This window comes from Anabrus simplex, chromosome 11, assembly GCF_040414725.1.
Source record: "Anabrus simplex isolate iqAnaSimp1 chromosome 11, ASM4041472v1, whole genome shotgun sequence".
NCBI classification, from domain to species: Eukaryota; Metazoa; Arthropoda; class Insecta; order Orthoptera; family Tettigoniidae; genus Anabrus; species Anabrus simplex.
In genome coordinates this window covers 122,941,757-122,967,826 of record NC_090275.1, presented here as the reverse complement: position 1 = coordinate 122,967,826, position 26,070 = coordinate 122,941,757, and the positions used below count along the sequence as shown (strand labels likewise).

Genomic DNA, 26,070 nt, shown 5'->3' with positions numbered 1-26,070 from the left:
ATGTGAGGTGTTGCAGACGTCATGCGCTTCGAACAACTTCATAAAATTCTTCATAAAGCAAATGGCTTATTTTAAACTGCATTTAATTTTCTCGGGATAAACCACCTCCATACTTTTCAAACCAGAGACTGTTTCGGGGGAAAATAGAATTCTTTTAGTTCTTGCTAGGCCTACATTAATTTTCGCCAAATTATTTTCCTCGTTGGTTTCCTAATTTAATATTTCTGAGTTTGAAGATGCCTCTCAAATGATCGCCAGTCACGGTAGCATTGTTTACAAAAAAGTCCAGCGACAAATTTTTGGATCGCCCGATTCTTATGAAGTAACTCGGATCAAAACTTAGGAATAGAGGCCTACTTCGGTGAGCTTGGATTCGTATCTCATGCGCAATACTTTCTCTGTATAATGTTTCAAACATTGAACACTCACTGGAAACTTGTGAAACGAAATTCCACCACCTTTAATTTCTCGTGAATAAACCATGACTGGAACTGCGAATGCTTAACATCAGACAAATACATAATACATTCACAACCAACTCAGTTAATGAACACGTTTAAAGGCACGAATCTTGTAGACAGGGGGAAAGAAAGCGATCCTAGCGGCCCGGCATTGAACTTCAGTGTAACCACTTCCATAGCGTTTTACGGGCTCTATTTCAAGGCCTTGTATTATAACGTAGGCAACGTGTGAAATGCATGTTAATATACTCTAAAAGACAGCCAACTTTTGGGTAGTGTATGAAGACAAAATATGTGTATGTAAAAGTTGAATAGAAATGCTTGAGAATATTCATAGTGTTCACATTCTAAACATAAATAAATGACTCTTATCTCCTAGTCAGCTTGGAACTGGAAGTGTTAGGATCAAAGAGGATAGAATAGAATAGAGATGAAACTTAATGATAAATTTCGATACCAAGCCACTCGCCGCTAGTAGTTTCAGTCTCTCATCAGAGATAGCGCCACAGTGCGCATTTTGTGCACTATCCTACGGCTATTATCAACAGATAGCATGCAGCTCTCTCTGTATGAATGATGTACTGATGATGGCTTCCTCCCGGGTAAAATATACCGGAGGTAAACTAGTCCCCCATTCGGATCTCCGGGTGGGGACTACACGAGAGGGAGCGATCATCAGGAAGATGGATACTGACATTCTGCGAGTCGGAGCGTGGAATGTTAGAAGCTTGAATCGTTGTGGTAGGTTAGAGATCTGAAAAGGGAGATGGATAGGCTAAAGTTAGATGTAGTTGGTATAAGTGAAGTACGTTGGCAAGAAGAACAAGATTTTTGGTCAGGCGACTACCGAATTATCAACACAAAATCAAACAGGGGAAATGCAGGAGTTGGTTCAATAATGAATAAGAAAATAGGGCATCGGGTAAGCTAGTACTACCAGCATAGTGAAAGAATTATTGTCGTCAAGATAGACACCAAACCCATGCCCCCACAATAGTGCAGGTCTATATGCCTACTAGTTCAGCGGATGATGAAGAAATCGAACGAATATATGAGGAGATAGAAGATTTAATACAATATGTAAAAGGTGACGAGAATCTAATTGTGATGGGAGACTGGAATGCAGTGGTAGGCCAAGGAAGAGAAGGTAGTACAGTAGAAGAATTTGGATAGGGACAAAGGAACCAAAGAGGAAGTCGGCTGGTTGAATTCTGCACTGATCATAATATAGTCCTTGCCAATACTTGGTTCAAACACCACAAACGACGGCTGTATACGTGGACGAGACCTGGAGGCACTGGAAGGTATCAAAAAGACTTCATTATGATAAGGCAGAGATTCAGAAACCAGGTGTTGGATTGCAAAACTTTACCAGGAGCTGACGTGGACTCTGACCACAACTTGTTGGTCATGAAATGCCATCTGAAGTTGAAAAAATTGAAGAAAGATAAGAATGCAAAAAGATGGGATCTAGACAAGTTGAAAGAAAAGAGCACGAGGGATTGTTTCAAGGAACATGTTGCACAAAGACTAAATGAAAAGACTGAAGGAAACACTATAGAGGAAGAGTGGAAAGTCATGAAAAATGAAGTCAGTAGGGCTGCTGAAGAAATGTTAGGAAGGAAGAAAAGATCAACTAAGAATCAGTGGATAACTCAGGAGATACTAGACCTGATTGATGAACGACGAAAATACAAGAATGCTAGAAATGAAGAGGGCAGAAAGGAATACAGGCGATTAAAGAATCAAGTGGATAGAAAGTGCAAGGTAGCTAAGGAAGAATGGCTAAAGGAGAAGTGCAAGGATGTCGAAGGTTGAATGGTCCTGGGAAGGTAGATGCTGCATACAGGAAAATCAAGGAAACCTTTGGAGAAAGGAAATCTAGGTGTATGAATATTAAGAGCTCGGATGGAAAGCCACTTCTAGGGAAAGAAGACAAAGCAGAAAGATGGCAGGAGCATATCCAACAGCTGTATCAAGGTAAAGATGTAGATAATTTGGTCCTGGAACATGAAGAGGCTATTGATGCTGATGAAATGGGAGACCCAATTTTGAGGTCAGAGTTTGACAGAGCTGTGAGTGACCTAAATAGGAACAAGGCACCTGGAATTGATGACATTCCCTCTGAATTACTGATTGCCTTAGGAGAAACCAGCATGGCAAGGTTATTTCATTTAGTGTGCAAGATGTATGAGACAGAAGAAGTCCCATCCGATTTTCGGCAGAATGTTGTTATACCTATTCCCAAGAAAGCCGGCGCTGGCAGGTGTGAAAACTACCGCACCATTAGTGCCTTCGTATTATTTACAGAAGAATGGAAAAAGAAGTTGAAGCTGAGTTGGGAGAAGATCAATTTGGCTTCAGAAGAAATGTAGGAACACGTGAAGCAATCCTGACTTTACGTCTGATCTTAGAGGATCGAATCAAGGACAAGGCCACGTACATGGCATTCGTAGATCTAGAAAAGGCATTCGATAATGCTGATTGGACTTCTGAAGGTGATAGGGATCAGATACCGAGAACGAAGAATTATCTACAATCTGTATAAAAATCAATCTGCAGTGATAAGAATCGAGGGCTTTCATAAAGAAGCAGCAATCCAGAGAGAAGTGAGGCAATGCTGCAGTTTGTCCCCTCTCCTTTTCAATGTTTACATAGAACAGGCAGTAAAGGAAATCAAAGAGAAATTTGGAAAGGGAATCACAGTCCAAGGAGAGGAAATCAAAACCTTGAGATTTGCCGATGATATTGTGATTTTTTCTGAGACTGCAGAAGATCTCGAGAAGTTGCTGAATGGTATGGATGACGTCTTGGGTAAGGAGTACAATATGAAAATAAATAAGTCCAAAACAAAAGTAATGGAGTGCAGTCGAAGGAAGGCAGGTGATGCAGGAAATATTAGATTAGGAAATGAAGTCTTAAAGGAAGTAGATGAATATTGTTACTTGGGTAGTAAAATAACTAACGATGGCAGAAGTAAGGAGGACATAAAATACAGACTAGCACAAGCAAGGAAGAGCTTTCTTAAGAAAAGAAATTTGCTCACTTCAAACATTGATATCGGAATTAGAAAGATGTTTTTGAAGACTTTCGTGTGGAGCGTGGCAATGTATTGAAGTGAAACATGGACGATAACTAGCTCAGAAAGAAAGAGAATAGAAGCTTTTGAAATGTGGTGTTACAGAAGAATGCTGAAGGTGAGATGGATAGATCGATCACAAATGAAGAGATACTGAATCGAATTGCTGAGAGGAGATCGATTTGGCTAAATTTGACGAGAAGAAGAGATAGAATGATAGGACACATCTGAAGACACCCAGGACTTGTTCAGTTGGTTTTTGAAGGAATTGTAGGTGGTAAGAACGGTAGGGGTAGACCAAGATATGAATATGACAAGCAGATTAGAGCAGATGTAGGATGCAATAGTTACGTAGAAATGAAAAGGTTAGCACAGGATAGGTTGGCATGGAGGGCTGCATCAAACCAGTCTATGGACTGATGACTCAAACAACAACAACAGCGCAGAGAAGCGACATCCGGCGCAGTGACGCACATCCGGGTATGCTTACAGCTCCTCCCCCCTCCTTTCCCCTGCCCCTCACCCTAACCCTTCCATCTCCTGCCCCTCGCCCCCCCATTTCCAGCGATAATAATGCAGTTCTACTACTTCCATGCCCAATACATTGTAATTCATATACTTTTATTTCCAAGTACTTACTATGTTGTAAATAATGATCTGATACCCCTAGTTCGTATGGCATACCATGTTACTGAGAACATAACCACACACCTCAAAGCAGCTTTAACTTCAAATGGATGATTGACACATTAACACAAAGCTGATATTATAACAAATAAGAAATCCCTTCGAAAGCAAGACAGCAGAGCACACCATATGTGAGAGAATGGGGTATCACATCAATATCCAAGTACCACATGAAAATAAAAATAACAGAATTAAATGCACTGAGACAGGAAAAATATAGTGCTACATTAATAGAACCATTCAGCTTTCAGCCCCTGATGTGTACTCAAACAGGAAGTACAGGATTTCAGGAGGACTGACGAAGATATATTTCAAATAAACAAGCACAAGGAACAAAGATTTACATCACAAGCACATGAGCACTTGGAATTCAATTCAAACAACACAAATACTGTAGCATCATGGGAACTATCGATTAAAATCTATATAAGTTCGAACAAGGTTAATCGATTGGGTAGTCGAATTCGATGCAATCCAGCAATATTATTTCCACAATGCTTGACGTTAAATGACGAATTAATTTGTTAGAAGGGCCCACTGATTGAGGTTAGACTTGAAATACTTTAAATACTTCACTTCGAGACAAACTGCCTTTAATTATTAACATCGCTCATATCATGCTTACTTGCGTGCCATCTACAGAACGTGTATATAACTATTTACACGTTATGAATGACCTCCAGCCCCATCTAAAAAAAGAGACTGAAACTACCTGAAACTACAGATTGGAACCATAAGCGCTATTAGACTTTCACCTCCCTGGTTAGGATGGTGGGTGGGCGAGTTCGCGCTGGTTCCCCAAGGATCATGTAAGAGAAATAGATCCGTCACTCCTATATAATAAAGTTCACTGAGAAAACACGTCATGGAAGCTATAGTGGCGCCTGTATCTCCGCCAACATAAGGAAATAAATACCACGATAATACCTCGTAATAAACTTGATAATGACAGTTGTTACTTTGTTAAAATTTTAATTGTGATAGAGATAATGATTGCATTTCGGTAGGAAAGTTGTATCTAAAGCTTCTCTCGTGTCTTTTTTTGGAAAAGTAAATTGCAATTATCGTATTTGTTTGTTGGCCATACTGTTATAACGCTAGCTTGTATCGTTGTTTCACCGTTCGCATTTTAATGTAAATTTACATCTATTAAATAATAAATGCAACATTGATTACTGAAAATATTAATGCAATTCATATAAAACCCCAAAACGCCCATACGTGCCTAAATCATGATCTAACATAACCTCATTCTTTCGCCCGTTCGTTGAACCCTTCCCACGACTTTTATGTATGGGAACAAAGACTTTAATATTACTTATCTAGACTTACAGAGCCCGCTGGTGCTATGCGAAAAATTGAATTTCTTCGCGCATCGCCATGTTGCAGGCGTTCAGTTTTGAATGCATGGTTAACACGTGGTGATGTTTACAGTTTCTTGTGTGTTTTTCATGGTGATTCCTATCGGTTAGCGGATCTGTGGTTGTGTTATGTGATAAAGTGATAATTTATAGTATTGGCAACTATTTTAGTTATAAGTGTGAGCTTACATTGATCGGCGATATTAAAGGAGAGTACCGGTAGGCCTAAGTTAAGCCGTAAGTGGGGAGTGGAGAACTATTCACGATAGTGAACTCATGTGCAGCTTTCAATTGCACAGTCGGTATTAGAAAGAAACTGGTATTACTTTTCACAAGTGAGTAGAAATTGAAATGTTATAAAATTACCATAGTCGAGAATGGGACACAGACTGGTGGATTCAGGGATGTATAGACGTGTCATTCTCAATATTTAGGCTTCTTTTTTCTTGGCGTTTTTCATTTCATTAGGGACAGTTCTTAAGAACTATTCAGCTATTGTGAAAAAGCGCACATTTTGTTCTTACAGACTGTGTACCCGTATTAAAATTTCGATAAACACGAGCCTAGAATCCGAAAAATAAAGCTTTGTAAACCCATATATTTTTAGGTCAAATTATGTCTTCAGATTATTAAAAATTATCAAAAAATGATGTATTGATACCATTATCCATGTTTCCACATCTCCTTTATAATAAAGGAATTGTTAAATATGCTGTTCTAGAGAAGTTTAACTAGGCTGATTCCTACTTTGCACTAGAAAACACTACTAGATCTACCTGTTTAACCGTTATATTCATATATGCTTAATATTCAAGCTCCTTTATCTTCTTCCGTATGTGAATCATAATGGTCCTGTAATAGAAAAGTTAGAACACATTTTCAATTTTAATTTATGCTCAGAAAATCTCCTTTCAGTTCGAGTTGATAAAATCAGTAGGCCTAATATTGGTATTCAAGATGAGTATAGTATGAGAGGGAATTTTGCATCCTAAATGATATATTTTTCCTCTCTTAAATTTAACCAACTGGTAAAAATATATTTAATTCAGAGAAACTTAAACTAAGCTAGGTATTCTTTCATTGTTAGATACATTTAGAATTATGAAGTAGAGTAGCACTAGTGTAATGAGTTTTTCAGGAAGAATATTTTCAAAATGTGTAATAATTTAGTGAAATGTGAATGATTGCTGGCTCCACCACTCTGTTCTGAAATATATCACATGTGGTTCCATTTATGAAGCAGAAGAATATTTTGTGATAAATCAATGGGAGAATGTTCTGTCATTGTACCAGGAATGGTTGAGAAAAATAGGAGGAGATAGAAATATATCCATTTCTTTGATTTCGAATACATGGCTAATATTTTTAGACATATTGCTTACAGTTTTCCATTGAATAAGCCTGGACTTCTGTCGAAATGGCTTGTTGCTGTTAAAAGAGACAAATTTATTCCAACTTACTCCAATTCACTTCACAGAAACAAGTTTTTGGCAATCTGAAGGGAACAAAATTCTGAAGGATGATGCAGTGCCAACACTGTTTGAATTTCCAAATCATCTAGAAAAGGTACTTGTAGGTCAAGTAATTTGGATTAGATATTGTATTACTTCATTTTATTTAAATTTTTTGATCAATGATAGGGCTTTGCTTACGGTAGACCCAGTAGGCCTATATATTTTTATTTTTTCAGACTCCCCGTAGGATTTTTAAAAGGAAGTTACATTTTGGAGGGACAAATCAACAGAATAACACCATAGATCCCAGTCCATGTAGGAGTTCAGTCAGTGCTGTTACACAGTGCATTTCATCTGAGCACAATTATTTTAGTGCAGAAAGCCCCACAAAACATAAAAAAATCTCAGTATATCTCAGTAGCTTTTAGACAGCTATTTTCCAAACCATGTAGAAATCATAATTGAAGGTATACTCATCCTGATATATTATTTCATATCCTGGAAATAATAAAAAGGAAAAGTTTCATTCAGATGGGAATTAGTAAAGTAAGTAAAGTTACTTGTGGTGAACACTGGGCATAGATTTATTTATTTTTACAGATGTCTGCAGTCATGTTCCTTTTCAACAATCTGTTCATAGTACTGAATAATACCTGCTGTCATTACTCACCAGAAAGAAAAGATCTGCCATGTAACTTTCATAGAAAACATTCTATTTCACAGGTTTTCTTTTTGCCGATATTACAGGTTCTTGCTTTTTATACAACTGTTTGTAAATACTGTAAATATTGAAAGAATTGATGGATTATTGATGTTCTCCAGTCTCCTAAGTCACAGGTAAAAGATTGTTTTTCTCCTCATGATCTGTAAATAATACTGAAGTTGTAAACTGCTGTGATTTGAAAATGTCTTGATATTTTCATGATACCTTAATTGCCGAGTCTAGGATTTAATTACATGTGTCTATTCCGAATATGCCAACAAATCAGTTAAAAACATGGTCGTTATAGTAGGCCTAATGTGAGGTACATATTATTTCTTGAAGAATATTCATTTAATGTACTGGTATACAATGGTTTTTTTTTTGTTTTTGGAGAGGTTCTCTAAATTGAAGACATGTGTATATCTACGTAGGTATATATTTACTATCATTACTATTGTATTTTGAAGTCCTCTTATCCAGTTTTCTAAATGTTGTTTTATTACGTCTGTTATTTATAGGCCAGCTACCCAAATGATTTGTGGAGATTTGTTCAATAACAATGCAAATGTGTTTAGTTTGTATGCATAAGTATCACTTCCGTGTTATTACCGTCTTGATTCTTGTATATTTATTGCGTGTATTCACGTTAGTCGGTGTAGGCTGTGCCATTTATTGTTAATGAATTAGGACCTGGGAATAGCTAAGTTTCCCTGATGCTTGGAATGCAACATTTCCGTACGGATGTTCTGTTTTCTAAAGCGGCACCTTTTTTAACATTTTATTTTGGATGTATCTAATGAACGTCTTTTCTTACCGTGTTATCCTGTATTCATGCGTAATTGAAGTTAATGCATGAATTCCATACTACGATCTCCTCGGCGAATCGTGGAGTGCCCGCAACATGGCGATAGGCGCATGGACAGCTCTTCCCCAGTCACACGCTACTGCGCAGCCAACGGTGTAGGGCCTTGTATGGGAATGGAAAACAGGACAAGGAAAGGAAGAGGTAAAACACAGCATAATGCACGCAGTTTATATTTTGAATTTATTTATTCCAAACAGCAGGTAAGAAGCACAATCACACGCACGTTTACTCGCAACGGCTAGGTAGTTCGATGTGAAGTACGATCATGACCATAATATTATTTCTTCACACTAAGAACGCGTACAATTATAATTTCACTCCATACTCTCAAAAAACTGGATCAAAAATCTCGTTCAATGTTAAAGAATCTCAACAACTTTTCGTCTAACAAGCACTATTACTTACCGTACGACCAAGTTCCTTTCGCGCGCAACGATAACGGTGTTGTGTTTTGAATTTGCTGTACCGTGCAACTGAATATGTAATGCCAACTACTGCCTTCTAAATTAACCCTCTAAAAGAGAATTTTAGTTTTCACTAGTTGGTGGAGATTGAGTGGCCCATCTCGGAACTGCATCGGACGCTCCCTATGAAGTGTCACCCCCCTGAGTTCCCGGTGGCGAGTGGACGTGTGACTATCGGCATGCCGTATTACTCAGTGTAGTGTGCGAGTAGGTTCGGAGTTGGTAACGTATTTCGCCTTGCTTAGCTTCCTTGGGAGCGGTACGGGAGTTTGTGAGTATTATATGTATTCAAGTCGAGTGGGGGACAGAGTATGGAGGAGGAGTCTGTTGAAGTTGATAGTCGTGAGTACTCTATGGATAATACACTTGTGTTAAATGACCCAACCCCATCTGATAGTAACCGTGCTCCCTCTACTAAGGTTGATGTGTATTCTATTAAACCTGAAAAGCAGACATACGATGATACACATACGGGCCCCTATCTAGTATTTGTGGAGGCCATTAATGAAAGTAAGAAATTGGGCAGCATACATCCCATGGCTTTGGGAAAAAAAATTATGGCCGTAAATTTGAGGGTGTTACTCAAATTGCTAGGCGAGGTCGCCAGAGGATTCAAATTGAGTTTCAGACAAGAACAAAAGCTAATCACTTTCTCATCAACCCCATCTTAAAGGAAAAACATCTTAAAGCGTTTATTCCTTCCGCGCCACTATATAAGATAGGCGTTATTCGAGGGGTTGATAAAGATTTGTCAGTAGATGAAATTTGTAAGGTTGCTGAATCGACCGCCCCTGTCGTAGGAGCTCAGAGAATGAAACGACGCTCCGTTCAGGATGAAGGGGCAATTATATTCCAACTGGCACCATTAAACTCACGTTTCGCAGCCAGACTCTACCTGCCTTCGTTTCCATTTATCGAGTTCGTACCCAGGTTGACCCATTTGTCTTTCAACCGACGATCTGTCGGCGATGTCAAAGATATGGCCATACCAGAAAAAACTGTAGGGCTCAAATCCCTCGATGTGCCAATTGCGCACACGATCATGAAACTACAGAATGTAAGAATCCTACCAGACTTTGTCTCAATTGTTCCGCGGAGCATTCAGTAGGATCTCTTCAGTGCCCAGAACATAAACGACAACAGGACATGAAAAAAAAGCAGGCTTTGGAAGTTTCTCCTTTATCCTCAGAGTCCTTTTTTACCCCAGTAGCCAATAGATTCAACCCCCTTTTGACCCTACAACAATTTCCTTCACTCCAGAAATCTGCGCCGGTTCTGCAGAATCAGCAGCCCAGAAAACGTAAATTTACGGCGGTTGTCTCATCATCCACCCCGAGTCCAGATAGGTCGCCATGTTATGATGTCCAGGGATATCGCGAACTCCTCAAAATACCTCCCACGGCTACACCTGCAATATCTACCAGAGCCTCTGTATCCGGGACGAACATTTCGGTTCCTTCCAAGCAAGTTGTGTCGCCTCAGACCGCAAAGCCAGAAAAATCCCGGGCTTCGAACCCGGTTTCGAAATTAATTCCAGTTATTTCAGACAAACTAGGTGCGTATGCTAAGGCAGCTGAGCACGATGCCACATGGTCAAAAAGGCTCCTTACTCTGCAGGAGGACGTTATGGCTCTTTTACACAACTTAGAATCTTATGTTTCTTCACAGAATAGGTCTCCCAGGAATGCAAGTAGTAATGTAACCAAATAACACGAACTCCCTCCGATAATTGCTTTCTATATACCTCATATCCTATTCATTCACAATTTCGCGGTACCCAATAGCCTACATTGACGTGTTAGATACTCGATATCTAGCCCGTAGTTGCCTTATTCATTTCTTTTCTGTCAACCACCCAGTCCAGTAGTTCAGATAAGTTACCTTTATTTCTTCCCTAGGTGTTGACCCGGTCTGTTTGTGATTGGTAGAAAGTCGCCAAGTAACAGTCGCTTTGGCGTGAAGATTAGTCCCCTTTTGTCCTTGTGTTTTTCCTGTGTAGTCGTTTTGTCATTTCATTCCTTAATTTCCCCCTTTTTTGCACTTTATACTTTATGTGTCCGCCTCCTCCATACTTGTTTATAGGTTACGTGGCTGGGTGTACCGCTCTCAAGCGAAGCCCATTCAATTATCAAGACAAGACAAGACAAGGATGAAACTGCAACATTGCTGCACCCCATTATAGTTATCAAAAGCGATAACTTGTGATAATTACGATTTTCTCATTTAATAAAGATGTATATTTGATAAGTATACTTTTTTCTATACTGCCTTTATAAATAATCCTACTCCATTGTAAAACAGTGATTTTTCCGTAATCTAGTACCTTTTCACGGAAAAATTTAGTACGAAAACTTTTTTCTCAGTGGCAACCCTGACGCCAGTATAGGCTCTTGGGCAGATCTCCGTGTGAAATAAATGTCATTGTATTCGGGCCTAGTACGCCGCCTGGATCGGAGCCACTTCACCTCGGTTCCATGTTACTTTTATTATTACAAGTATTCGAGACATTATCTACGACTCTATCTTCAGTGCACCTTCTGGACAGTTTTATCTTTTCGCTACTAGTATGTTTTCTAAGAAAGTGATATTAGTCTTTTCCATTTGAGTACAGTGACTGGGTGTAACTAGCGTGCTTTCTGATTTTTCTAGAACAAGCTGGAATATTCCATGTTCGTCGACCTTTACTGAGCATAGTAAGACATGAGTAAGCTATATTTCCATTGCAATAAGCTCAACACTCCCTTAACACAGTTACGTAGTGACTGGACATAGCGCTTAACGAAGTCCAAAAACGTTCAAAGAAGGAAGAAGTTTCCGATCTGTCAAATCGTGTACGAGCGGTCACATGTTATCTCCACAGACAGTGTGTCACCATAGTTGCCGGGTACTAGGATTGAAGAAGGTAAGTTGTGCAACAGCTTTTAAAACTTTTTGATCGCAAGCAGTGTTCTTTTATGAATAATTCGATTTCTTACCATTTGAAGGGAGCAGCAATATCTGTAGCTTGGAAATAATTTGAATTTTTTTCTCTTTCGTTGCCGATAATGCTTCATGATAGGATTTCAGAGGTCCTGGGTTCTAATTCGATCGTTATCAATGTACGGTGCTGTAGTTTATACCCTGAGTATGGTGTGTCAGAGCTTCCTAAAAGTTCATGATTCCTGCGATAACATATTAACTTGTTCGTGGAGGCCTATATTAGTTAACCTCCTGTCAGGCAGGGTGTATCAAAATGAACACAGAACGTGTTCACTTACTTTAAAATGTATTTGAACATAGCAATTAAAAGAGAGAAAATGTCACTTATTGAATGACCTCACTGCTGTCAGATCATGATAGCAGTCAGTGGATTTTACCAGCCAGAACAGAAATCTTACAAATAGTAGACAACACAAGAGTGAAGAAAGATCAGAAGTTTGTCATTGTGAGATAGCAACTGGGGGATTTTACTACAGTCAGAGGAGGAACTTTAAATGTGCATCAAACCGATTGGCTTTTGGAACTTTTTGCAAGAATATTTCATCATTCTTTTCTTCACTGTACAGATAGGACACCCTCCTGATTCTGCTTCCGATTCCATCATCTCCATTTCCATGAGGTGGTCAAACTTCTGCAAGCCAATTTAGGCATATTTAATGCATGGGATATTTCTTTCATTGTTGCGAAAGGAAAACCCTTGTGCGTTGATTCAAATCGTATTGATCATAGCGAAGAATACAACTGTATTAGGCCATCGGTGCACATGTTTTGCAACATCATAAGATGCACACAACTTGTCAGCAGTTTCTACTCCACTGTTATAAAATGTGGCAATGGAAGGTTTCTGTTTATCTCCCATATCGGTATACATGTCCCTTTTGATAACAAAGTACAGCCTTTTGAAGCCAAAAAGTGAACTGTTGACATCTCGTCCTTTACTGAACTTGGACGATTGTCCCGTATATTCTTTTTAACGATCCCTACAAAGAAAGACTCTTTCTTCATAACTCTTCTATCATTTTAATGTTGCTAAACCAGCTGTCGTTACACTGTGACCTGATTGACAAATTGGTTCATGGAGTCTCGGAACAACACACAAAGTTTTGTTGCTCATTCGGAATAACGCTTCAGGTTGCAACCCTGTGTATATGTCAAATTATATGTATAAAACACCTGGAAATCCACGAGGGCATAGATCTAAATGCCTCATTTGTTTGGCTTGCCTGGTATGTACTACCGAAAACTACATCTTTCATGGATTTCTTCCAGATTTTCGTTTACTCTAACTTTTTGTCCCAAAGTATTGGTATATGAATTTCAACAGTTTTGTACAAAGAGCAGAAAATTGCAAATTGCTGTAATCTTGTCAAATTTTGTGCTTTCTTCGCGAGTCTCAGTGTTCAGTTTATAAACGTAATTGTCAAGAATCCGTATTGACTTTAAGTCAATTGTAATTGATATTACCGTAAAGACACAAATGTTTTTTAAAAACTTTTTAAAATGTTTTCCACGTTATTTTAAAGAACGTGTCCATTGTCCTTTTTAGATATAGATTATCTTTATAGCTGAAGTTGTCCTGTATAGAGGGAGGAGCATCTATCAAGTAAGTGGTGGTCTAATTATGTATTTGTTTTTGATATAGACAAAACAATAATAAATGTATTGAAAAGGTGAAAAATCTCTCAATTACAGTTGACTCTCAGGGTTATCAGACCAGAGGCACCGCATGATGAATTTGAAACTTTTCATCTTCATTACAAGTTGGAATTGTTCAATACCATCCCCATTACTTTCCTCACAGATTTTCCAGGCTTTGCCTATTACTGTTGTTAATTCCAGCTAACAGCAAGAGACCAATGAAGGCATTTAGTTCAATAATATATGTTGGTTTTGTTTCCCCTGTCATGCTCTCGATATACTGATTTGTGTACTGAACGTATCACCTATTAGACATCTCCAGGACTCCAAAGGCATTCTTGCTACTTTTGCAGCACCTGTTGCTCTAAGCAATTTTCAAATAATATTGTGTCCCCTGAAACATACTCCTGTGATGGAGGAACTTGACTCCATCTTTATCTCTACTATAACTACCATATCACTTCCCTCAGGCACTTCTTCACCTTCACTGACTCTTCCTGGAGTATTTCTACTACATCATCATTTTGTGGGTCCGGCTCCATGGCTAAATGGTTAGCGTGCTGGCCTTGATCACAGGGGTCCCGGGTTCGGTTCCCGGCAGGGTCGGGAATTTTAACCATCATTGGTTAATTTCGCTGGTACGGGCTGGGTGTGTGTGTCGTCTTCATCGTTTCATCCTCATCACGACACTCGGGTCACCTACGGACGTCAAATCAAAAGACCTGCACCTGGTGAGCCGAACATGTCCTCGGACACTCCCGGCACTAAAAGCCATCGCCATTTCATTTTTCATCATTATCTATATCTTGTCCTTCATCAAAATCCTCTTCCATTTCCTTATTCTCCTCTTCAAACAACAGTTTTCGAATTTCTTCAACATGATGTGGGCCAAGAGGATTATAAATCTTACTGCAGACTGCCATGATCAAGTAACTCTCACTTTAAATGTGAAAAGACATAGAAACTGACTCATTTGGGTGCAGTGTATCTAATTGATATTTGTATGTAAAGGAAGATAAAGACATTCTAAAGCTGTGTTGTGTTACTCACCGTATCATGTAGATAACCAAATAAATGTATTGTTGCAATGAAACTAGAATGTTAGCAGATATCTTTACAACAGAGCAGTCAGTATATTCTGCAGCTCATGACATTGAAGAGGGGTGAGAGACAGGAAGCTCTTAGCGAGAAGGAACCGTTGCTCCAGATTGTTGACAAACAGTGTACAGAGAATTTCGACCTGTATCAATGTGATCAGTTGTACCCGATGGAAGGCTCTAACTTATTACTCTGATTATTTCACGATAACCCAATGAACTTGCGCGCGCGCGCGCACACACACACATCTAAGCGGCCACGAATGGGCCACACAATGGCTGTGGAAAGTCATAGTTTGCTGGCAGAAATATATGAACATGCTCCATCGATTGGAACCTGTGAGACATGGTTTTGACAATTTAAACGTGGTGATTTCAATGTGAAAGACAGTGCACACTCTGATAGACCACAAGAGCGGTGAACTCTTGAAGCCCAGCAAAACCGTTAATGCACAAAGCTATCGCAAACAAGTGATTAATTTAAACCACGCATTGATTGAAAGACTGCCGGAATGGGCCATTAGACATGGCAAGGTGATTTCGTTATACGACAATGCGTTGTCACACACAGCAAAACCAGTGAAAGACTCCTTGAAATTGCTTGGATGGGAATCCTTCCACACCCGCCATACTACCCCGACCTAGCACAATCTATCACCTCTTCGCATCGATGGGGCACACGCTTGCAGAGCAGCACTTCAGCAATTTTGAGGAAATTGGAAAATGGCTCGACGAATGGTTTGCCGCAAAAGACAAGGAGTTTTTCTGGCATGGTACTCGTAACTTGCCTGAAAGATGGGCGAAGTGTGTAGAAGCCGATGGTCAGTATTTTGAATAAACAAAAAATGAATTTCCCTTGAAAATTACGTGTTTTCTTTACCACAAAAACTACCAAAAATGTATGCATAAAACTGGTATTTACAAGTCTCTCTTCCTTACGGCGTAGCAGGTGGTCCAGCCCGTTACTATCACCCGGGGACGGCTAATCCTTACTTTCACTTCATACAGCAGCTGTGTGTAGATCGCTGGATTTGAGCACAGGGCTATGGGCTACACACACTGACTATTCCTTGGTTTGACTCCAGGGACAGTCCAGTAATTCACACAGTCATATGCAGTGAACAACTGAACAGCTTAACTGTATTCAACAGCAGGATGATACAACAACGAATATTAACACAGGTCTAATTACCCCCACACTCAAGATAGTCACTTCCCTCGCTGACTCGGCGATCCTCAGTCCACAGAAATACACAAAAACACAGTACTCTCATGATATAGATGTTGATTCCCATAGGGAATCTAAAATATTTGTCCCGAATGAGTAAATTTATAATGCCAGTATAAATGGTCCATTATTGGACATTATAGATTTTCCAGCTAACTCATTCCTGATGGCCAAGCAAGCATCAATTTTTGGTAATAAGACAAAGAGCTTCATAGTGCATTGGCACTGCCGGTGACTCTAAGTAGCCTACGCAGTGGCCTCCACGGTATGCACTAGCCATGCGTCTTGGTAGGTGTGCTAGGTACCAACTGATGAGCCCAACCTACCACACGGGGGCGAAACGCTGGCAACCAGGAATGAGTTAGCTGGAAAATTTATAATGTCCAATAACGGACCATTTATATTGGTTTTACAGTACTCTCAGGTAGTACAGAGTCTTCCGTTCCGCACGTTGTCTGCAGTCCAGCTTGATACTCCGACATACCAACAACAGTTCCTCGTTCAGACCTCGGTGGGACACTAGCGATAACCCTCAGCCCAGCCATTGACCTCAATACACGGAATCCAACACGGATTGATTGTCCACGGCTAGCCTCCCTTTTTATAGCTCGGGTGGTTTGAACCAGAATATTCGCGAGTTGGCTAGAGGCAGAATATTGTCGTTGAATCTCCAAGAAAGTCACAGGTAAGCCAGCTGACGAGAACAATAAATGGAAATGCCAGCCATGCCCTCCAGGCTGGCTGACTCATTGGGCCTTTCCAAGAGGTTCCAAAAGGTGCTATCATAGGGCTGGCACGTATGCCAAGGTTTAAGTCACGGGAACTACTTTTACGTTTTGAAAATGTACCAACACCGAACATGTAATAAATACATTTGAAAGTACGTTACATGTTGCCCGCACGAGGGGTGTGGGTGCATCATTCTGGCCATGATCATGCTCCCTGACGACAGCGGTGCGTAATGGAAGTAACCAAAGTCAAGCAGAGTCCGTGCGATGGCTGTCGATTGTATCTTTGATCCGGTGTGTGGACTCGTATTGTACTCCAGTTTACTAATTCTAAAATTGAAATACGCCTTCCTTTCCATTATTTAATCTTGGTAACATTTATTTGCCACTTCTGTTATTTCTGTGAATTATACTAGACGTGTCGAGAAACAAGCCTCAACTTACCGTTAATTATTCCATTCCTGCTCTACTAATTAAATTGATTAATTTGGTTTTCAAGGATTGTGATCCCAAGGTTTATTTCTTATATTTTCAAGGGTCGACCCAAGTTATTTTATCTTTTCTTTTAATGTGATGATAATTTTCTTCTTTTCTTTTAATCATCGAATTGTAAGTTCGAAAGTTATTACTGTCCTTTGAGAATTGAAGTCCAGATCCATTAAAGTTGGTTTAAATTTTGTAATCTGTCTTTCCTTTATAGTTAGTATATTCTCTTGGGTTTTGATTCACATAGCCTCTGGCACCGAGTGTCCGTTTTTCATGCCTTTTCTTCTTTGGACATCGTGGTAAGTATTTCATTTCCGTTGTTTTCTTGTAAGGTCCAGTGTTGACAACTACTACCGATTGGGAAGTTTGGAGACAACAAGGTAGAGTTGGTTGTTATACTGTCGTGTTGTAACACCATTCTTTTTCCCTGCATGTTTTTATGTTTTGGCTTTTTTACTAGAAATTTCATGCATAATGCATATTTTGAAAAACCAAACCAAACCCCATGGCACTATAGCCCTTGAAGGGCCTTGGCCTACCAAGCGACCGCTGCTCAGCCCAAAGGCTTGCAGATTACGAGGTGTCGTGTGGTCAGCACGACGAATCCCCTCGGCCGTTATTCTTGGCTTTCTAGACCGGGGCCGCTACCTCACCGTCAGATAGCTCCTCAATTCTAATCACATAGGCTGAGTGGACCTCGAACCAGCCCTCAGGTCCAGGTAAAAATCCCTGACCTGGCCGGGAATCGAACCCGGGTCCTCCAGGTAAGAGGCAAGCACGCTACTCCTACACCACGGGGCCGGCTGTGCATATTTTGAAGATTTTGAATTTAATAGCGAATATTTGTATGTTTATATTGCATAATACAACTTTTCTTCTGACTTTGGCGCGTTATCTTGCATGATACTATCATTTATAAATATTGGTTTGCAGAATTTGGAACCATTTTTCCACGTTATATGTCTATTATTGAGAGACAGAGAGAAAGAGAGTGTATTCCCGGCATCCTTCATTTAAGTATTCACATGTCACTTCTTGTGACGTAGAAATATTCTTTTCTATGTTAAAGAATGTGCTGTCACATAAAAGGTGAGTCTTAAATGAAGACTATCTAAAGACATTAGTTATGTAAAATGTTTCAAAAGGAAATGAGTATGTAACCATGTTAATAATAACGTTATTTGCTTTACGTCGCACTAACTACTTTTACGGTTTTTGGAGACGCCAAGGTACCGGTATTTTGTCCTGCAGGAGTTCTTTTATGTGACAGTAAATGTACCAACACGAGGCTGACGTATTTGAGCACTTTCAAATACCACTGGACTGAGCAGAATTGAACCTGCCAAGTTGGGGTCAGAAGACCGGTGCCTCAACCGTCTGAGCCACTCAGCCTGGCTGTAAGCATGTTGAACTGAATTTTGATAGTGCTTGGAAATCTGGGCTGTAATAATGAGTAAAGCCTCTCTGAGAAAAGCATCAATAATAAGTCTTTACCACTTTACCAAGCAGTTGCTCCCATAACATTGTTTGTCTCTTTGCCAGCATTTCCCTACAGTCAAGTTATTGTCAATCCATGATTCATCCAAAAGAAAACCCCAACATTTATTTGCCCTCTTCCCTGAAATTCAATATTGTAACGAGATACATTGCACGCTAGTGAACAATGTCGCCACGCTTTTATTCTGAACTCTCTTTCACATGAAGCCTTTAAAAACAGGAAGATAAGTTAGTCGCCATACTAGGGATGATGATAGGAGACGACTTTCCTCGCAGTGTAGAATTTGGAAATTGTATCTTGAACAACATGCTCGTCGAATTCTTTGACCTAATGGAAGAAAGAAATCATACTTATTACTGATTAAATATTCTACATGAAACCTTGAGGTGTATTGGTACGAAAGTCTGTGGAGATTTATTTGGTTGAAGTGTACTGAAGAGTCGAGACACTTGCACGCATGTAAACATTCGACTTTATAACTGACTTGTTCTATTTCTCACAACACTTCACTGCTGTGAAAAACATACTAACTTGTTTTTTGGGTCCTTGCGTCAGTACATTTCAGTAAAAAAAAACTTTTCAGTACCTCTCAGGAATGTGCTACTTACTGTAATACAGACTATGCAAGTTGAGTGACTCGGTGGGAGGATTGAGGGCACTGGCCTTAAGCAGTGCTGTTTTGAGTTGCACCAAGAGTGGAACAGAGAGCTGTTGTACACAGGGAGGTCGGAAACAATGTGAACTGGGTATATCTCGCACCGTTGTCGTTTTATCAGCTGCTGATAGAATTCATAAAATTACTTATGAGTATGACAAACACTCTAATGCTTATATACTCAGCTCACATTCTTTCTGACGACCCTGTGTATTGAATGATAAAAATTTCACTTGGTCCGTATTGAACTGAGATTACAATAAAAATATATTGTGGTTCCACCTATTCAGTACAAGAAAACTTATTAATCACAATCACAATTGGGACCGGTTTCAACCTCTACTCAGGCTCATCTTCAGCCTTTCTATCAAAAGGTGCAAGGTAAAAATTCACTGGCAAATAACAAGAGTGCATAGAAAACATAAACTAAGGATTGACGTAGAAAGAAAGCTCAACAAGATTTTCGCGAATAAAAACAAACATTCCTCCCCATAATCATATCAACAAGGACTCGTCAACTGATCATAAACATATCTTGGAACTTAGAAAGAAAATTAATGATAACGACCTTATCACCACCAAATCTGATAAAGGCAACACAACTGTCATAATAGATAGATCTGAATATGTCGCAAAAACAAAAGACTTCTTTAACAATATGTTTTCAATAGTTAAAAAGGAACCCCACACAGATATTTCAACGTTTACTTAAACAAACTTTAAAAAATACTTCTTATCTCTTCACCGATCAAGAAAAAACAAAACTTTTAAACATGAGCCCAGGTCTGCCCATGACTAAAGCCAAGATTCATAAAGCCAATATTCCCATTCGCCCAATAATCAATTACAGACCCAGTCCTTTGTATAATATATCGAAGTTCATCCAAAGATTTTTAAGAAAAAACTACAAATTTTTATCTAACAGATCCATTAAAAACACCACAGGTTTAATAGAAAAACTAAAGAATTTCAACATCCAACCAAATCATTCTCTACATTCTTTTGACATCATCAATATATACCCCAGTATTCAAACTTCAAAATTATTCCCCATCATTGAAAATAACTTAAATAAATAGTCACCTAAGTAAACTAGAAATTCAGGACATCATTTCTATTTTAAAATTGGCCATTAATAATGGCCTTTTCACCTTTGACAACACTCTATATCAACAAGATGGCTCAGCAATGGGCTCACTGCCCTCAGGTGTCTTGGCAGAGATCTACCTAGACTTCTTAGAATACCCAAGAATTGATGATGATGATGATGATGATAATTTTACCAATATCCTCTTTTGGGCCAGATATGTTGCTGATACACTCGTTATTATGAACAAAGGAATTAACGGAACAAAAATGAGAGTGATGGTTTGTATTAAAGGAATTAACACCGCTGCCTCTACACTTCTACTTCTCAACAACATTGACTCGCATATTAAATTTACTATCGAATCCGAAACTAACAAAGCTATAAATTTTCTAGATTCAACTATCAACAGACATCCTTCCTCTTTATCCTACAAAATTTTTAGAAAATCAACACAAACAGTAACTAATATCCGACAAGATTCTACGCACCCACAAGCACATAAACATGCATCTTACAATAGCTTAATTTTTCGTGCCTTTAATATACCAATGTCTAAGAATGATTTAAAAAATGAATTGAACACTATCTGTGCTATTGCTAAATCTAACGGCTATAACAATTTCTTCATAGATCGAATAATTAATAAATTCAAACACCGTCCCAAGACCACCTTAACAAAAGAAAAACTTAACGCCTCGGCATTTTCCACCTTTACTTTTAACAAAGATATTTATAAAGTTACCAACATCTTCAAAAAACTTAATGTTAAAATATCTTTCAAAACCAACAACAGGAGTATTGACCTTTTACATAACTCTACCTCGGTCAACAAATCTAGTGTTTTTTCAAAATCAGGAGTTTATAGATTTAAATGCAACAACTGCGATTCCTTGTATATAGGCGAAACCAGACGTAACTTTAATATTAGATATTTAGAACATGTTAACACTTTAAAATATAACAGATTCTCTGCTGTAGGACAGCATATACATGATTCTAAACACATTTTCACTAACATGATACAAGACATACAAATAATTGAAATAATAAATAAAGCCCCTCTTCTTTCCACAACTGAAAATTGTTTCATCCATGTCAACCAATACTTCAATTTAAATGACATTTCACAAAAACCAAATATTCTTTTCGACTTTCTCATTATCATTTTAAAAAACGTTTCTTCTTTAAACCAAAATACAATTTTCCACACTTTACATAGTTCCTCTCCATGTCTTTTGCCCCAATTACCTCAACCACCTGACCCAACTTAGATCCACTCCCCTTTCCTCCTTTCTCTCATCCCCTTTTCACATCTACTATCTTCTTTTCTCCCCCCCTCGTTTTTCTTACTCATTTCTAAATCGTATTCCACACTGCATTTCATACACTCCTATATTTATACTATATTTTATCACGGCATTTTACTCCTATCCACCTCATAAATTGATTTTTACTTTCTATAAATGTCTTTATTTCTGCATTGAACTGAGAATTATTCTCAAATATGGTTCAGAACGACTTGACCTTCAGATTGACCACTTTGCCACCATATGAACTCTTTGAGCATTTATTTAATGATATCTTCAGTCGTCTTCTGTGATAATCAATTGTTTCCAATTCTGCACTTATTTCTCTTCTCACTGGGGCTTAACTTCAACTTTTCTATGTAAAAACAATAACAACCAGCTATTTGTTTCTTAATCTATAAAACATATGACTACTAGATCCAACATCAGAATAATTATTTATCTCCAAATCAAGATTTATAAGACCTTTGAATACCCTGTGCATCCTTTTTACGTGATATTGAACTTTCGTCTTGTGAAAAAGTTGGTTTTCTACGTCTGTTATTTGCTAGTGAATTTCTTACCTTTCACCTTTTGAAAAATTTAAAAGACCTTTGAATACCTAGTGCATCTTTCTTATACGATTTTGAACTTTCGTCAGTTGAAAAGTTTTGTTTTCTACGTCTGTTATTTGCCAGTGAATTTTTACCTTGCATGTTTTGAACGACAGGCTGAAGATGACCCTGAGTAGAGGTCGAAACTGGTCCCAATTGTGATTAACTTATAATGTAACCTTGCATTAATAAGTTTTCTTGTATTGAATAGGTGGAACCACAATGTATTTTTATTTTAATTGTGACCCTGTATATGTCTTCATTGCCAATTCTGGGCATCGTCCAGTCTGCCCATAGAAAGGTGATTACACTTGCAACAAAATATCATCCCTAGTGAAGAGCCACTGCCACTATTGCACCCGCCCCCTCCCTATATGGCACCGGCATGGAATCTACAGGGTCGCACACGGGTCAAGAAGTATGAAATAAATAGGCGCTGAACTAAAGTAAACTTAAAGGCGTACAGGGGAGGAGAAGCGGGGCATACATAACCAAAATGAGAACACATTCGAATTAAGATATTTAACTCACAAACCGGTTTATTGAACCTTAATGATGATGGGAAATGACGCATTAAATAACACTAATGAATTACATTAAAATTTACAAATGTTTGTTGTAGTTTGTTTGTTGAACATCTGTCCGTTATACGTGATAGAAACGAGTACTTTTATCGCGAAGCGATGTATCGTGACATATAGCGAATGGAAATTTTATCACAACACTGAGGCTATATTATCACTAACACATAAAACTAACATGCGTCCGACAACATGTCTGAGCAATCCCTATTCTAATGAAGACCTAGATTTCCCAATGAAATGACGTAAAAGAAAAGAAAATACACACATATGATACAACACCTGGGTTCGAACCGACCCTCGCTATTCTGGACATCGCCAAGCTGATGGACAGAACCACCACTGACCTTTTGTACAACCACACATGACATAAAGAACACATAAATGGTACATGATATGCAAGAAAAATACGTCAAATGGCACTTTGATCTTTCTTCTGATGCTGTAGGCCTCCAATGCCTACGTTGAGCATCGAACTGACAACCTCTTGCGATGAAAGCAGGGTCCTGTAATCCCTATCTAATTATACTCGCACAATTAACAATGATTCATTGGCAAACATTACCATTATCGGCCTGGTCGCTTGTCAATTATTACACTGCTCTGCCGTGTTAGGTAAATCACATTATTTCGCCGTTCAAAGAAACCAACTTCCCTTTAACAACCATGTCCCTCCTTCCTCCGCTTACGGGACATTCAAACAAAAAAAAAAAGGAAACACACTGGGCCAAGGCCAGACGGTGGTTCACCACCCCAAGGGTCAACACCCACATTAACAGGCGTAACATTCCCTTTCAAAAGGAAACTGTAACACTTCACTCGGACGTACTTCCACAATAAACTGCAGTCTCAAGACTCGCGCAAATCACCTTGAATTCAACACCTATTTACCCAACAGTATCACGTCATTCTCACATCGCGACTCCGGTATTATAATGGTAATCTTTGCCCGATTGTTGTTGTTGTTGTTGTTGTTGTTATTGTTATTATTATTATTATTATTATTATTATTATTATTATTATTATTCCTGCCGTCCTACATAGCTTACCCGCTAGATTACTTATACATGGTCATCGTGCGGAATCTATTCGGCAATTACAACACAATTAAGCACTCGCGCGGCAATTAACATCTGATTACTGACTGCTAATTAATCGATGGTCGGCACATGGCTACTTTATCGTCACACGGCAGTACACTCATTAATTAATTAATACTCACACGAATTGATATTTGACACACGTATTATGATCACTTACTGGTAAATTTAATCACATAATCAATTTAGTCTTATCACTCCCTATCTAAGTATTTCAAAGGGTGGAGGTCTTGTGGCTGTCAGTTCGACCGCTGAGCCTCGTAGTTACGTGCCTTACGTACTGTAGTACTTACCGTTTTACATACCATACACTTATCAAATTAATGAATACTCTAATAACTACTCTCACTGCACTCACCTAAACTAATTACTCCTTGTCTTCTGACGCAAATAAACAAACAGAATCTCCCAAGAAAGAAATAATTGAAAGAATCTCTATCCCATGCAAAGCTAGAGTATTATATTCCCTAACTTATTTACAATCAATTACTCAGACCTGTTGCCGGTTCTCTAAATTAAGAATTAATAACTACGCGCCCATTCCGGCGCTCTATTTCAACAGGACTACATCTTTAATCTCTTATAGCGTCAGTTTACAATAAATATTCCCATCCCTTCTATGCATGCCAGATATTAGAACTTTGTACTCATCTCTATCACATGATGACTCCTTCGTCAGCTCAGGAGATCCATCCTGGGCTTACTCCTCCTCCATGGGCACCACGGTGATTACATCATTTTCCATTCCATCTTGAAGTTGAAGATCCATTGTACGATGCTGGTAGAACCACTGGCACTTAATCCTGTACACACACAACGTCACTGTTTAATTCACACTCCGGTTAACAGCGTTCAATGTGAACGTCCGGTCACGATCTCATACGCGACTACGTAAGATTATTATATTATAGTAATGATAATAATATGACTTTTCACATCACGGTTTTCTAAAAAGTTAACACTGGCGTCACAGAGATCAAAACTATAAACTGTTTATGCGAATTGTATTATTTCACTTAAAATAGGAGTTAACTTTACTTGAACAAAGAACTCACAAGGGCTTAACCGAGCATAGCTTCGCCGTCGTTGAGCCACTAACCCCGAATGACGCTTGTCCCTTACTGCAGTAGTTTTTACAAGGGAGCGATACCCCTTCCACTAATTTGCGTAGCGCCTATTCCCGGCGTACTCGAGGTATGATAGTACGGTTAATCGGTGACCAGTATTTAGTTGATGCGATTGAGACATAACCACTCAATTATCCTTCGGTGAATCTCTTTAAATTAATTCAAATCTGTTCTGCTTCCCCCACCACGCGTGGTGAACTCCCTTCTTCGAGGACGTGTCGTGAGAATAAACAGATGGCCCAGTACTTTTTCATGCAGAAACCACACAGTATTCTTTCTTCTTCTGAAAGTTATCAAGATAAGGGACCTTAAACACTCTAAATAAATGTCCCAGTGACATTTATCCCTTTTAAATCGGGAGACGACTCCATAATTTGAGTTTCATTAATTTTCTAGATCGTAGGTAATTAAGTTGGCTATTCCGGATCCAAGATGGCTCCTATATTTCGTTTCGAAAAAGTTGGTTTCCCCTTATTCTGCGAGTCTTGAGGAGGGATGTCTTCTCTCGAGTGATGTCACAGGGAATCCCCATTCATAACCCCTCCCGGGTCTAAATTGGCTTGGCTTTATCTGCGGGGCCCCCGCTACACAAAGGATAATACTGCGCAATAAGTCGCAGACAAAGAAATCTCGTAGAATAATTTTAAAAAACACAATTTATCTATCTCAATGGTATGAATATTAATTAGTTTCGGTATGACCTCTATTAATGATATGAATATTAATCATTTTCAGCATTCTTTCCCTTAAATAGCATTGCGTGCGTAATTACGGAAATCAATATCAACCAAAGGTCCTTGGATCATGCCCCTGTCGGGTTCACTATCAATGGCTGAAATTGATTAAATATTGCATCAGCCCCAGAAATCAACATGGATGGATTTCATTA

General features: G+C 38.8%; 1 protein-coding gene across 2 annotated transcripts in view; it reads left to right on the top strand.

Moving 5' to 3' along the window:
• The first annotated feature begins 11,495 nt into the window (after window positions 1–11,495).
• The window catches only part of LOC136883518 (F-box/LRR-repeat protein fbxl-1), a 58,910-nt gene continuing 44,335 nt past the window's right edge, over window positions 11,496–26,070 (top strand). Inside the window, exons 1-2 of one of the 2 annotated variants that reach the window (XM_068229751.1) lie at window positions 11,496–11,638; window positions 11,724–11,976. The gene's annotated coding sequence lies outside the window, so the exon portion shown is untranslated. Of the gene's footprint in view, window positions 11,977–26,070 lie in introns of both variants that reach the window. The other variant, XM_067155882.2, reaches the window with a different exon arrangement.